The sequence below is a fragment of the Salvelinus alpinus genome, chromosome 27 (assembly GCF_045679555.1).
Source record: "Salvelinus alpinus chromosome 27, SLU_Salpinus.1, whole genome shotgun sequence".
Taxonomy (NCBI): domain Eukaryota; kingdom Metazoa; phylum Chordata; class Actinopteri; order Salmoniformes; family Salmonidae; genus Salvelinus; species Salvelinus alpinus.
Window position 1 is genome coordinate 39,311,867 of NC_092112.1, and position 14,716 is coordinate 39,326,582.

Genomic DNA, 14,716 nt, shown 5'->3' on the forward strand with positions numbered 1-14,716 from the left:
ACATTATAATAGGCAAATGTTGCACAATCCAAGTGTGGAAGTACCCAGAGAGACTCACAGCTGTATTCACTGCCAAAGGCGCTTCTACAACGTATTGACTCAGACGTGTGAATAGTTCAGTAAATTAGATATTTCTGTATTTAATTTTCAATAAATATGCAAAAATGTCTAAAAACATGTTTCACTGTTGTTATGCTATTGTGTGTAGATGGGTGAGAGACAAGGTTACTTTTATCAATATATTTGCCTGTACTTTCCCCCCAACAAATGAAATGCTAATGAGTTGTTTTGGATTTTAAATGATACAATAACCGAGGTTAAAGTGCAGACTCTCAACTTTAATTTGAGTGTATTTTCATCCATGTTGGGTGAACCGTTTAGAAATTACACCACTTTTTGTACATATTCCCCCTATTTTAGGGGACCAAAAGTATTGGGACAAATTCACTTATATGTGTATTAAAGTAGTAAAAAGTGAAATATTTGGTCCCATATTCATAGTATGCTATGACTACATCAAGCCTGTGACTCTACACATTTGTTGGCTGCATTTGCTGCTGCTTTCGGTTGTTTCAGATTATTTTGTGTGCCCAAAACAAATGAATAGTAAATAATGTATTGTATCATTTTGGAGTCAGTTTTATTTTGGAATCACTTTTATTTTGGAGTCACTTTTATTATTAATATAATATGTTTCTAAACATTTCTACATTCATGTGGATGCTACCATAATTATGGATAACCCCGAATGAATCGTGAATAATGATAAGTGAGAAAGTTACAGAGACATAAATATCATACCCCCCCCAAAAAATGCTAACCTCCCCTATAATGGTGAGAGGTTAGGATGTCTTGGGGGTATGATAGTTGTCGAACATTCTCACTCATCATATTTTCAAATTTGCATCCTCACGCCCACTCAGTCGGACATGAGAATTCCAATGAGCTACATTAACCCCAAATTGATATAATCCGAAAACAAACTGTATTTATTTTTCGCTCAAGATTTTCTCTTCAAAGATTCTCTCTGTCGAGCTGAGAGAGAGAACATGGCCCGGTTTCCCGATAGCAATTGAATTTAGGCTTACAATTGTTTTAATGATGCATCTTTCGTACAATGGTCGAAACTGTAACATACAGTATGTTACCCCCAAAAACACGCAGAGAGAGCATTCGCTAAGTGCGTCTTTGAGGCATGTGTCGATGCTGATAGAACCCCAAAAAACGCCAATGCTGCTCTTGGATCCGCTTTCTCTATTCAAATCTTACCATAATCAGGGGCGATTGTAGCATGTAAATCTTGGTGGGGCAAAAAAATATGTATAATTATGCATGCCAGCAAAGCCACTACACTACACAACACAACACTAAACAATACATTAATTGCACTATAACAGTGACAAACTGTGCACACAAACTGTTAGGGCCTACATAAAGCTGTCGCAACAGCTGAGTCCCAACAGCAGTCGCAACACCTTACCACTGCTAAACCTGGCTATCAGCGGAGCCTTGTCTGGCAGCAAAACAGTTCACTCATCCTCATTTACTGCCTTTAAAAAAAAACATAGCTGATATGGCTTACTTGTTTCAACAAATGTGGTTTCTCCTGACAATTGAGATGTACAAAATATGTCATAAGGGAACGACGAGCGGATAAGAGGCAATCCGTAATTTCGATTAAGACATTAATGAACGAGCTAGGACGGACATTGTCAATATAACTATTTGTTCAGCACTTTTGAAATGCACAGCGACAGAATTCAGAACATGGGCCGTTCTTACAGTATTCTCCCTGCACACCAAGTCAGAACCGTAGGACAAATAACGGTGGCATATAAGCAGACAATGAAAGCTCTTACAGTATTTGATGATTACATTTCTCATTTCTCTCTTTGGCTATAGGTCAAATTATTAGCGTGAGGCACATGGGCTACTAACAGCTTACTACACAAGATACACTTAGTAACATTATTACTTTCTTAGCTACAGTAGACATATCTTCCTGGCATATTACATAATTTATGCAGCAGCATTCAATACATTTTTGGACTCACGTTGTTGTGCTGTGCTCACTTTCTTCCAAACCACTCATTGTTGAATTTGCGATCAAATCAAATTGTATTTGTCACATGCGACGAATACAACAGGTGTAAACCTTACAGTGAAATGCTTACTTACAAGCCCTTAATAACCTCTTGACGCTAGGGGTCAGATTTTTATTTTATTTTTTAAATAATGTTCCCAAGGTAAACGGACTATTTCTCAGGTCCAGATCGTAGAATATGCATATAATTTACAGATTAGGATAGAAAACACTCCAACGTTTCCAAAACTGTCAAAATATTGTCTGTGAAATCTAACCCGGAAGTGATTTTTTAAATTTTTAATCTGTGTTTCCTTGCCCGTCTTTCTTCCATTTAAAGGGGTATCAACCAGATTCCTTTTCCAATGGCTTCCTCAGGCTGTGACCAGGCTTTAGACATAGCTTCAGGCTTTTATTTTATTTGAAAAATGAGCGAGATTTTTAAAAACTAGTCAGGTGTCCTTTGATTAGTTCCTGCGCGCGAGAGGGGTAGCTCTCCATTTTCTTTCTCTCTTTTATTGAATAGGTTACGGTCTGGTTTAAATATTATCGATTATGTTTGTTAAAAACAACCAGAGGATTGATTATAAAAAACATTTGACATGTTTCTACGAACATTACGGATACTTTTTTGGAATTTTCGTCGAACGGAACGAGGCTTTGGTTTTCTGAACATAACGCGCAACCCAAATGGCGTTTTTTGTTATAAAAGTAATATTTATCGAACAAAAATAACATTTATTGTGTAACTGGGAGTCTCGTGAGTGCAAACATCCGAAGATTATCAAAGGTAAGCGATTCATTTTATTGCTTTTCTGACTTTCGTGACCATGCTAATTTGGGGCTAGCTGTTCTAGCATTGATTGATACACTCACAAAAGCTTGGATTGCTTTCGCTGCAAAGCATATTTTCATGGATTGCATGATTTAAATATTTTTAGTAATATTTTGCGCCCTGCAATTCAGCGGTTGTTTAGGAAAATGATCCCGCTAAAGGGATCCGTAGCGCAGAGAAGTTAACCAACAATGCAGTTAAGAAAAATATCAAAAAAAAATTAAAAATAATAATACTTAAAGAGCAGCAGTAAAATAACAATAGTGAGGCTATATACAGGGGGTACCGGTACAGAGTCAATGTGCGGGACACCGGTTAGTTGAGGTAATTGAGGTAATATATACATGTGGGTAGAGTTATTAAAGTGACTTATGCCTAGATAATAACAGAACGTAGTAAAAACCATTGTAAAGGGTTTAAACAGTTTCCTATTGTCACGTTCCTGACCTGTTTTCTGTTAGTTTTGTATGTGTTAGTTGGTCAGGACGTGAGTTTGGGTGGGCAGTCTATGTTTTCTGTTTCTATGTTGGTTTAAAGGGTGACCTGATATGGCTCTCAATTAGAGGCAGGTGGTTGTCATTTCCTCTGATTGAGAGTCATATTAAGGTAGGTGTTTTCACACTGTTTGTTGTGGGTGGTTGTCTTCCGTGTCTGTGTATGTTGCGCCACACGGGACTGTTTTCGGTATGTTTGTTCGTTCGGTTTTTGTGTAGTCTGTTTTCCCGGTTCGTGCGTTCTTCGTGTTACATGTAAGTTCTTACGTTCAGGTCAGTCTACGTCGTTTGTTGTTTTGTATCTATTCAAGTGTTCTTCCTGTTTTTTCGGTTTTGTTTAATAAATATAATGTCAAGTTACAACGCTGCGTCTTGGTCGAATCACCACTCCTCCTTTTCGTATGAAGAGGAGGAGGAATTCCGTGACACCTATGCTTGTTCAATGAGCAATAAACAATTAATGAACATGCACCTGTGGAATGGTTGTTAAGACACTAACAGCTTACAGATGGTAGGCAATTAAGGTCACAGTTATGAAAACTTAGGACACTAAAAAGGCCTTTCTACGGACTCTGAAAAACACCAAAAGAAAGATGCCCAGGGTCCCTGCTCACCTGCATGAACTTGCCTTAGGCAAGTAAGGAGCTGCAAGGAGGCATGAGGACAAGTGGAGGGTCCGTCATGGTCTGGGGCGGTGTGTCACAGCATCATTGGACTGAGCTTGTTGTCATTGCAGGCAATCTCAACGCTGTGCGTTACAGGGAAGACATCCTCGCCCCTCATGTGGTACCCTTCCTGCAGGCTCAACCTGACATGACCCTCCAGCATGACAATGCCACCAGCCATGCTGCTCGTACTGTGCGTGATTTCCTGCAAGACAGGAATGTCAGTGTTCTGCCATGGCCAGCGACGAGCCCGGATCTCAATCCCATTGAGCACGTCTGGAACCTGTTGGATCGGAGGGTGAGGGCTAGGGCCATTCACCCCAGAAATGTCCGGGAACTTGAGGTGCCTTGGTGGAAGAGTGGGGTAACATCTCACAGCAAGAACTGGCAAATCTATTGCAGTCCATGAGGAGGAGATGCACTGCAGTACTTAATGCAGCTGGTGGCCACACTGTTACTTCTGATTTTGACCCCCCCCCTTTGCTCAGGGACACATTATTCCATTTCTGTTAGTCACATGTCTGTGGAACTTGTTCAGTTTATGTCTCAGTTGTTGAATCTTGTTATGTTCATTCAAATATTTACACATGTTAAGTTTGCCGAAAATAAACACAGTTGACAGTGAGAGGACATTTCTTTTTTTCCTTAGTTTATAACGTGATTTGACGTCAATTTATCTGTGGCCAATGACCTTGATCCTTCTTGGATGGGCACTTCGAGGTCTCCACTTACACTTTGTGGTGAAGTAGTTTCCCCATGAGTGACAGAACACTGAGCCAATCATGGCACAACGCTCTGTGATACAGCCTGGATTCAAACCAATTGGCCCAGAACTTAACCTTACCCTACCACTTACCCTTATCCCAACAACTTGCTAGCAAGCCTAAACCTAACCTTTTGCAATTGCATGTAAGTTGTCTTGGGAGTTAGCATTTTTTTACCACGCGGTGTTGTCATGTGTAATTACGTTATTACATGATCTGCAACCCCAAACTGGGTAATAGTGTCATGTGATATTACCTAGGATGAGAAATCATCAATGGAAGGTTCAACTGAATCCAAGAAATGTGTCTGATGTCAGTGACGTTAATATTCACACGAGACGAGAAAAAACACTCAATCTCAGTCAGCTGAAGCAGTGATGTAATCAGAGGAGGAGGAGGTTGGCGCTTTTGGGCTTTACAATTTATTGCCAGGAGTATCAGACACATGATGGACATTTAGTGAGAGGAGAGAGGGGCAACGCAAAGGACGGAAAAGGAGAATAAGGATCAAATGAAATAGAGATAAACACAAGACATACTGTGAATCTCTAAAGTCTAGAGATATAGGTAAAAGAAAAAGGGGTGGGGGGGTATGTGGAGATATAGAACTGCAGAGTCCTGAATCCATTCAACAGGAATTTCGTAGCCGTGTTTTTCTGTGTACCGGTAGAGCCTGTGGAACAGGCAGCGTGCGCCTCTGTCTCTCACGCTGCTGCAGTGGAGTACACGCAGAGCCCAGCACTGCTCTTGGTGATACACAGCACAGTACAGCAGACTGGTCCTCCTGCCTCCTCTCCTCTTCACCCTATTCCTCTGAGGGCTTGGATAAAAAAAAGAAACGGAAGGAAGGAAGAGTGGGATTTTTTTTTTTTTTTTTTTACCCAGCGGAGCAGACTCTTTCTCAGATCTGATTAGAAACAGCACTGTCTGTGTCTCTGTACGACTGTGCTGTGCTTTCCTGTCATCGAGTGAAAAAGCGACATATGTGCTCCGATGTCTCCACAATATAGGCACGCTGCAAGGTAAGAGCATTGGGATGCATGTCATGTTACCCCTAAAAGCTCAGCCACATTTTTCACAAGCAGGAGGAATGTGAGACCTATTGCAGTAATATAAGAGTTATTGTCATAGCCTTGCTTCTGTCTCAGAGGCTGATGAAACAGGTTGATTGAAAGTTGACGGACCCAGACCTAGTACCTGGTGTTCATCTTCTTATTGGATTTTGGGACGGGTAGAAAATCCCACCAAACCAAGCCTTGGTGGAGGCTGAGAAAATCATAACACTTTGGGCAGAAGCAGCTCATCTGTCTTCAGCTGGAGGTGAAGAGCGAATGCTCTCCCCCTCGATCGTCAGTGATCCGTTCAGCTACTGTATGTATGTGTGTGTTAAGCTCGAAGAGTGGGAGGGCCGACCCACTGCCAATGCTCTGGATGGGCAACGGGGGAATTTTTATGTGACTAACATCTGTAGATGGAGATACCTTGGTATGTTGCGGCCGTGTATCCTTGGGGCTCAGTTTCTCAAATGAAATGGATGAATGAAATGGGGAAGGAGATAATGTTGCCTAGCAGTAATCTCATAGGGGTTTGGTTGGCCGGAGTGGGGAGATGTGATTTGTGTGTGTGAGAGACTGTGGTTGCATGTACGTTCGTGCGAGCAGGTATGTGTGTGTTTCTGAAACATAGAGACAGATACTGCGAGACAGGGAGACAAGGGAAGAGAGCAGGGAGGGAGTGAGAGAGTGTCACAGAGTCCACCCTTTCCCACTCGCCTCTCTCTCTCTCTCCGTGCTCTGCAAACCATGGGGCAGACATGTGGTGGTTTCCCTCGCATCTCTCAATCACATGTGGGACATCTGCCCTAAGTCCTGACCCTAGTGTGACCTAAAAGAGATGTCACTTTCAACCTTCTAGGTCTGTCCACCCCCCACCAACCCTATAAATTAGAGACGGCGCCAAGCTGCTACTGCAGCTTTCCTCTGAATCCTCCATGCTGCAGTTGAACAGCTTCACCGGGCTTGTGTGTGTGTGTGTGTGTGTGTGTGTGTGTGTGTGTGTGTGTGTGTGTGTGTGTGTGTGTGTGTGTGTGTGTGTGTGTGTGACTGGCCTGTATGAGATAATTTACCATGAGTAAGGCTTGTACACTCCAAGCACTACAATGTGATAGACAATTCTTTAACAGGGATCCAGAGATAGATCTCATCACTGTGGATATGGTCCGTTGCATTGATGTGACAAACAGGCATGTTCACACACACACACACACACACACACACACACACACACACACACACACACACACACACACACACACACACACACACACACACACACACACACACACACACACACACACACACAACGTTAACTTTTAGTAGGACTGTAGGGCAACTTTAGAGAATGACCAACTGTGCTATTTTGTGGGTTTTTTTGCGCTGATTTGAACTTTTTTTGTAAATAATGTTTCCGCCATTGTTTGCTATGACTGACAAGAGCTTCAGGACATCACTAACTTTGATTTGGATGAGGATTTCCACTTCAATGAGTCGGCGGCGAAGGACATAATGCTCATCCCGGACCAGGCCCAAATCCCGACACCCGTAAAAGGAAGAGGCGGCGTTATAGAGGCCAACCTGCGGGACTATGTCGGCAAGTGGATAAACTGCCTCTACCCTCCGTTCTATTAGCGAACGTGCAACACTGGAAAGTAAACTGGTAGAGCTCCGTTCGAGACTATCCTATCAACGTGATCTGAAGACCTTTAATATCCCATGTTTCTCCGAGTCGTGGCTGAACAAGGACAATATAAATCTAGCTGGTTTATCTATACATCGGCAAGAAGGAACAGCAGCATCGGGTAAACTCAAGGAGGGGTGGAATGTGTCTCTTTGTTAACAACAGCTGGTGCGCGATCTCTAATACAGTATTAAGGAAGTCTCAAGGTTCTGCTCGCCTGAGTTAGAATACCTCATGATAAACTGTAGACCAAGGTTCCCCAACTGGTGTTTTCTGCGCAAATTTTTTAAATTAATTTTTATTGTTGGACATAAAAAAACTGTAAAAACACAAGGAAATCAGCGCCAAGTGATTTTCATTTAGGAAATCTGTTCCCAACTATTCCCACGCATAATAGACACGTGTAAGCAAGGTTTGAAATTATTATGTTTTAGTCAAATATTATATCTGTTTGGGCTTCTTGCGGTCAATTTGCCACTCAAGAAAAAATCGCCCCGTGGCTGAATCTAGTTGATGATCCCTGCTGTAGACCATACTATTTAACCTGTTGATGATAGGAGCGCTATTTTCACTTTGGGGGAAAGTCATGCCCAATTTAAACGGCCTCGTACTCAATTCTTGCTCATACAATATGCATATTATTATTACTATTGGATAGAAAACACTCTCTAGTTTCTAAAACCGTTTGAATTTTGTCTGTGAGTAAAAGAGAACTCATTTGGCAGCACACTTTCTGACCAGGAAGTGGAAAGTCTGAAATCGATGCTGTGTTCAAGGGCCTGCCTATAAATGGGCATGATACGTATGAATATACTTGCACGTCATACACCTTCCCCTAGATGTCAAGAGGAAGTGAGAGGAGAAATGAGGTGATTATCTTGGTCTGAGATGGAATGAATCCTCTTGGAATGACGTGTCCCCCATTTTCGGTTTTCTGGAAGGCGCGTGGAGGGACCTGTAATTGCCTTCTGAAAAGCTGTCGTTATAGGCGAATACTATCTCCGGCTTTGATTTTATTTGATACATGTCACAATATCATCGTAAAGTATGTTTTTTCAATATAGTTTTATTAGATTATTGAAATTTTTTCGGGACGTTAGGCGTGTTGCATATGCATATGTTCAGGAAGGATAGCTTCGCGCCACTTGGCCAGTGTGCTTGCTAATTCAAGAGGGAAAAACGACGTTCTAATAACAAACAAAGACGGTTCTGGACAAAGGACCCCTTGTACAACATTCTGATGGAAGATCACCAAAAGTAGGACCCATTTTGTGATGCTATTACATATATCTGTCGAACTGTGTACTAGTAGTAGTTTTGCGCCCAGGTTTTGGCCACTCTCTCGCCATAACCTAAGCCTTATGTCGTAATGAAGATATTTTTTGAATTCTAACACTGCGATTGCATTAAGAACTAATGAATCTATCGTTTCCTATACAACATGTATTTTTTTGTAATGTTTATGAATAGCTATTTGGTCAGAATAGTTGAGAGTCTAATAGAAATATCCGCACATTCTGGGAAAAAGATGCTACGTTAGCATAATGGATAACCACTGATTTCAGCTCTAAATATGCACATTTTCGAACAAAACATAAGTGTATGTATAACCTGATGTTATAGGACTGTCATCTGAGGAAGGTTTATGAAGGTTAGTGAAAATTAATATCTTTTGCTGGTTTATTCGCTAACGCTAACGTGCCTATTGCTATCGCTAACGTGCCTTGATGAATGAATGCGGTTGTGTGGTAGGCTATTGTAGTAAGCTAATATAATGCTATATTGTGTTTTCGCTGTAAAACACTTAAAAAATCGGAAATATTGGCTGGATTCACAAGATGTTTGTCTTTAATTTGCTGTACACCATCGATTTTTCAGAAATGTTTTATGATGAGTATTTAGGTATTTCACGTTGGTCTCTATAATTACTCTGGCTGCTTCGGTGCTATTTCTGACGGTAGCTGTGATGGTAGCATCAATGTAAAACTGATTTATACCTCAAATATGCAAATATTTCGAACAAAACATAGATTTATTGTGTAACATGTTATAGGACTGTCATCTGATGACGTTGTTTCTTGGTTAGTTTGGTTGGTTCTTGGTTAGTTTGGTTGGTTTCGTGCATGCTACCTGTGCTGTGAAAAATGTCTGTCCTTTTTTGTATTTGGTGGTGAGCTAACATAAATATATGTGGTGTTTTCGCTGTAAAACATTTAAAAAATCGGACATGTTGGACTGGATTCACAAGATGTGTATCTTTCATTTGCTGTATTGGACTTGTTAATGTTTGAAAGTTAAATATTTCAAAAAAATTATTTTTGAATTTCGCGCTCTGCGTTTTCAGTGGAATGTGGGAGGAGTTCCGCTAGCGGAACGCCGGGGCTTTAACAAGAGAGTTTTCATCTATATTTTTCGTAGCTGTCTGTTTACCACCATAAACCGATGCTGGCACAAAGACCGCACTCAACAACCTGTATAGGACCATAAGCAAACAAGAAAATTATCACCCAGAGGTGGTGCTCCTAGTGGCCGGTGTTTTTAATGCAGGAAAACGGAAATCCGTCGTAACTAATTTTTACCAGCATGTCACCTGTGCAACTAGAGACTAAAAAACTCTAGATCATCTTTACTCCACACACAGAGACGCATACAAAGCTCTCCCTCGCCCTCTATTTGGAAAATCAGACCATAACTCTATCCTCCTTATTCCTGCTTACAAGCAAAAACTCAAACAGGAAGTACTAGTGACACGCTCAACAAGGAAGTGGTCCGATGAAGCGGATGCTAAGCTACAGCAATGTTTCGCTAGCATAGACTGGAATATGTTCTGCGATTCATCTGATAGCATTGAGGAGTTTACCACGTCAGTCACCCACTTCATTAATACAGTAGGTGCTTCAACAAAATCATCCCCAGAGTGACCGTACGTATTTATCCCAACTAGAATACATGGGTTACAGGCAACATCTGAACTGACCTAAAAGCTAAAGCTGCCGCTTTCAAGATACGGGACACTAATCTGGACACTAATAAGAAATCCTGCTACACTCTCCGATGAACCATCCAACAGGCAAAGCGTCAATAAGGGACAAAGATCAAATCCTACTACAACGGCTCTGACACTCATCGGATGTGGCAGGGCTTGCAAACTATCACAGATTACAAAGTGAAACCCAGCTGCAAGCTGCCAAGTGACGCAAGTCTACCAGATGAGCTAAATGCCTTCGATGCTCGCTTCAACACTGAACCATGCATGATTGCACCAGCTGTTCCAGATGACTGTGTGATTACGCTCTCCGTAGCCAATGTGAGTAAGACCTTAAAACAGACGGATTTCCAGGACGCATACTCAGGGCTGACAAGTGTCTTCACTGACATTTTCAACCTCTCCCTGACCCAGTCTGGAATACCTACAAACCACCATAGTCCCTGCGCCTAAGAACACCAAGGTAACCTGTCTAAATGACTATCGCAATGTAGCACTCACATCAGTATCTATGAAATGCTTTGAAAGGCTGGTCATGGATCACATCAACACCATCTTCCCAGACACCCTGGACCCACTCCAATTCACATACTGTACCACCCCAACAGATCCACAGACGATGCAATCTCTATTGCACTCCACAATGCCCTTTCCACCTGGACAAAATGAACACCTGTGTGAGAATGCTGTTCATTGACTACAGCTCAATGTTCAACACCATATTGCCCTCCAAGGTCATCACTAAGCTAAGGACCCTGAGACTGAACATCTCCCTCTGCAACTGGATCCTGGACTTCCTGACGGGCAGCCCCCAGGTGGTGAGGTAGGCAACAACACATCCGCCACGTTGACCCTCAACAGGGGGGCCCCTCAGGGGTGTGTTCTGAGTCCCCTCCTGTACTCCCTGTTCACCCACGATTGCATGGCAGCACATGACTCCAAAACCATCATTAAGTTTGCTGACGACACAAAGGTGATAGGCATCATCATCGACGTTCGCCTATAGGGAGGAAGGCAGAGACCTGGCAGGGTGGTGCTAGGACAACAACCTCTCCCTCAATGTCAGCAAGACAAAGGAGCTGATCGTGGACTACAGAAAATGGAGCATGCCCCCATTTACATTGACGGGGCTGTGGTGGAGTGGGTCAAGAGCTGCAAATTCCTCGGTGTCCACATCACTAAGGACCTATCATGGTTCAAACACCACAACACAGTCATGAAGAAGGCACGACAATGCCTCTTCCCCCTCAGGAGGCTGAAAAGGTTTGGCATGGGCCCTCAGATCCTCAAAAAGTTCTGCAGTTACACCATTGAGAGTATCGTATCTGGCTGCCTCACACTTGTTACAGTATGGCAACTGCTTGGCATCCAACCATAAGGTGCTACAGAGGGTATTGCAAACGCCCCAGTACATCACTGGGGTCAAGCTCCCTGACATCCAGGACCTCTATAACAGGCGATGTCTGAAGGAAGGCCCTAAAATTGTCAAAGACTCCATGCACCCAAGTCATAGACTGTTCTCTTTGCTATTGTACAGTAAGCGGTCTTAACTCTAACGAGTCACAAACCCGGATCCGGGATCCCCCCCATCAAAAAAGCTGACTAGCATAGCATAGCCTAGCCTAAAGCCACAGGGATATCAAATGTTCATGAAATCACAAGTCCAAGACACCAAATGAAAGATACACATCTTGTGAATCCAGCCATCATTTCTGATTTTTAAAATGTTTTACAGGGAAGACACAATATGTATTTCTATTAGCTAACCACCATAGCAAAAGACACAACTTTTTTTCCCCACCATTTTTTTCCTGCATAGGTAGCTATCACAAATTCGACCAAATAAAGATATAAATAGTCACTAACCAAGAAACAACTTCATCAGATGACAGTCTGATAACATATTTATTGTATAGCATATGTTTTGTTCGAAAAATTTGCATATTTCAGGTATAAATCATAGTTTTACATTGCAGCCACCATCACAACTCTCACCAAAGCAACTAGAATAACTACAGAGAGCAACGTGAATTACCTAAATACTCATCATAAAACATTTATGAAAAATACACAGCGTACAGCAAATGAAAGACAAAGATCTTGTGAATCCAGCCAATATTTCTGATTCTTTAAGTGTTTTACAGCGAAAACACAATTTAGCATTATATTAGCTTACTACAATAGCCAACCACACAGCAGCATTGATTCATGCACGTTAGCGATAGCAAATAAACCAGCAAAAGATATACATTTTTTCACTAACCTTCTCAAAACTTCATCAGATGACAGTCCTATAACATCATATTACACAATACATATATTGTTTGTTCGAAAATGTGCATATTTAGCGCCACAAATTGTGGTTATACAATGAGAATAGTAGCCAAGCTGCCAACAAAATGTCGGGAGAAATCTTGGGAGAGGCACCTAATCTAATCAATAACTAATCATAAACTTGACTAAAAAATACAGGTTGGACAGCAAATGAAAGATACATTAGTTCTTAATGCAACCACTGTGTTAGATTTTAAAAATTAACCTTACTACGACATACAGCGTGCGCTAAAGCGAGACCGCACCGAAATTAATGGCCGAATAATAGTTTTACATTTTTCAACAGAACAACGAATTAACATCATAAATAGTTCTTACTTTTTGATGAGCTTCCATCAGAATCTTGTGCAAGTGGTCCTTTGTCCAGAATCATCGTTGCTCGGTTGTAGATTGCCGTATTCAACTTAGGAATTAGCAGCAAACATTAGCTATGTGGCCCAGACGTGCCCAACTCTTCATAACGCAGCACAAAGAAATATCCGAAAATCGCAATAAACTGATATAACTCGGTTTAAAATAACTACATTATGATGTCTTTAACACCTATATCGAATAAAATCAGAGCCGGATATATCTAAGGCCTATAACGAGAGCTTTTCAGAATGCCATCCTGAGGTCCTCCTTTGCGCCATGACGAACGTTGAAAAGAGTGCACCCCCGGTTCCATGAGCCTTTATATGGCCTCAGATTTTCCTAGCAACACCATTCCAATTCTCACTGCTTACTGACATCTAGGGGAAATCGTATGCAGTGCATGTCGACTCATAGATCACATGCAATTTAATAAACTGACCCTGGAACAGAGCATCGATTTCAGATTTCTCACTTCCTGACAGGAAGTTAGCTGCAACTTGAGTTCTGTTTTACTCACAGATATAATTCAAACGGTTTTAGAAACTAGAGAGTGTTTTCTATCCAATAGTAATAATAATATGCATATTGTACGAGCAAGAATTGAGTACGAGGCAGTTTAATTTGGGAACGAATTTTTACAAAGTCGAAATGGCGCCCCCCTATTGACAAGAAGTTTTAAATTAATGATGGACTGTCGTTTCTCTTTGCTTATTTGAGCTGTTCGTGCCATAATATGGACTTGTTTTTTTCCAAATAGGGCTGTATATCACCCCTTACTTGTCAAAACACAACTAATTGGCTCAAACGCATTAACAAGGAAAGAAATTCCACAAATGTACTTTTAACAAGGCACACTTGTTAATTGAAGTGCATTACAGGTGACTCCCTCATGAAGCTGGTTTAGAGAATGCCAAGAGTATGCCAAGCTGTCATCAAGGCAAAGGGTGGCTACTTTGAAGAATCTCAAATATAAAATATATTTAGATTTGTTTAAAAAAAAATTGTTTGCTTCATGATTCTATGTGTGCTATTTCATAGTTTTGATGTCTTCACTATTATTCTACAATGTAGAAAATAGTAAACATAAAGAAAAAGTAGTAGTAGGAGTCCAAACTTTTGACTGGTACTGAAAGTATTCACACCCCTGAGTCAATATGTTGTATAAGCACGTTTGGCAGTAGTTACAGTTGTAAGCATTTCTGGGTAAGTCTCTAAGAGCTCTCCACACCTGGATTGTGCAACATTTGCCCATTTATTATTTTCAAAATTCTTCAAGCTGTGTCAAATTAGTTGTTGATCATTGCAAGACAACCATTTCCAGGTGTTGCCATAGATTTTCAAGTAGATTTAAGTCAAAACTGCAACTCAAACACTTAAGAACATACACTGTCTTTTTAGTTAACAACTCCAGTGTAGATTTGGCCTTATGTTTTAGGTTTTCCTGCTGAGAGGGGAATTAATCTCC

At 41.3% G+C, this 14,716-nt stretch overlaps 1 protein-coding gene across 2 annotated transcripts in view; it reads left to right on the plus strand.

Annotated features, from left to right (window-relative positions):
* Positions 1-5,379: 5,379 nt before the first annotated feature.
* LOC139556554 (disks large-associated protein 2-like) overlaps positions 5,380-14,716 on the plus strand; it is a 191,459-nt gene continuing 182,122 nt past the window's right edge. For both annotated transcript variants that reach the window (XM_071370640.1, XM_071370641.1), the window contains exon 1: positions 5,380-5,863. The gene's annotated coding sequence lies outside the window, so the exon portion shown is untranslated. The remainder of the gene's footprint in view (positions 5,864-14,716) is intronic.